Source organism: Terrapene carolina, unplaced genomic scaffold, assembly GCF_002925995.2.
Source record: "Terrapene carolina triunguis isolate 2854851 unplaced genomic scaffold, T_m_triunguis-2.0 Scaffold31900, whole genome shotgun sequence".
NCBI classification, from domain to species: Eukaryota; Metazoa; Chordata; order Testudines; family Emydidae; genus Terrapene; species Terrapene triunguis.
Window position 1 is genome coordinate 9,613 of NW_020696251.1, and position 1,574 is coordinate 11,186.

Here is a 1,574-nt window from a genome sequence, read left to right on the forward strand (position 1 = left end):
CCCCCCCCCCCCCCCCCCCCCCCCCAACTCCCCCAGTCCCAGTCCTGTCCCCCTCAGTTCCTCCACCCTGCTTCCCCTGGTCCATCCCCACACACCCACCAACTTCCTTGACCTCCCTCCCCCCAATACCACTGCCTGGACCCACCCCCGTCCCACTCAGGACATGCAGGAAAAAGAAGCAATAGGCTTAAATTGTAGCAAGGGAGATTTAGGTTAGACATTAGGAAAAACTTCCTAACTGTAAAGGTAGTTAAGCACTGGACAAATTACCTAGAGAGGTTATGGAATAGCAGTCATTGGAGTTTTTTAAGAGGTTAGACAAACACCTGTCAAGGATGGTCTAGTGTTGTTATTACTCAGTCCTGCCTCAGTGCAGGGATTTGACTAGATGACCTGTTGATGTCTCTTCCAGTCCTACATTTCTGTGATTCACACTGAATTGCCTTGTGCCACTGTCTAGTAGTAGTGGCACACAGTTCTCTGACATGCAGGTTTATAAAATTGTAGTTAATATACAGTTTGGAGCATAGCAGTTTTAAAGCTCTGCATGTTCAGACCAACTGAGCTGAAAATTGTGATCTTGTATTCAAAACTATTAAGATGTGGGCTGAAATAAAATCAGCATGAATTGATCAACAATATCAATGGAATCAGCATTGCGCTGCTATATATTGTAAAACATTACAGTGAAATCTTGCAAGTATTACATAGCATGCCGCCTTGCCCAAGTGGTAACTAAGCATAACATCTTCCTGTTTCAACATTCTTAACTTGTATCCCATAGCTCCTAGAAGTTGTTTTTTTTCAAACACTGAATACTGCTAAGTTATGAGTTTTAACAGGTTTTTTTTCTTTTAAACCACAGCACTGAATGTTATTCTAAAATTGTTTTCCAAATATTCTTAAACTCCCAGTTTATCCCCCGCTGATGTTCATTGTGAAAAGTATTGCAGGTCTAATAATAATATTTGGCACTTTTGTAATTCACTGTCCAACATGTGTTTTGTGCCCTCCTCTGGTGGATTTTTAGAGGATAACTGTATAGCTACCAGCTAAGGGAGTTATATCTTGAACTCAAGTAGTAGAAGCGCATGCTTTTAAAGTCTGGATGGCTCGGCTTCAATCTTTGGTGACTAGCTATGATGGAGGTTGCTACACTTATAATCCCTTTAATCAGAGGTTCTGAATATGCTTTGTTGTAGGCAGAGCTAGCCTATAGTTAAGCAACCGAAAATTTAGAATGGGAAGTGTTGAAATGTTGGGAAGCCTTATAATTTTGCCAGTCTGGAACGAACATCCCATCTGAGGGATGGGGGCGGGGAGAGAGGAGAGTGAGAGAGGACCAGGAAACTGGGACAAGGAATCCAGAGCGGTAGTGGGGGGCAGTTGAAATCAGATGAGGAGCTGGGGCGGGTTAGACAGCAATAGGATAGACAGACTGGAGGGGATGGGGAAGAAGGGTCTTTGACTACTAGAGACCACTCCATTCAGGAGCCTGGAATAGACCCAGGATTCCTGAGTTTCACAGTTCCTCTTCTGTCAGCAGATATCTGTGAAACCCAGTGGCAAAAAAA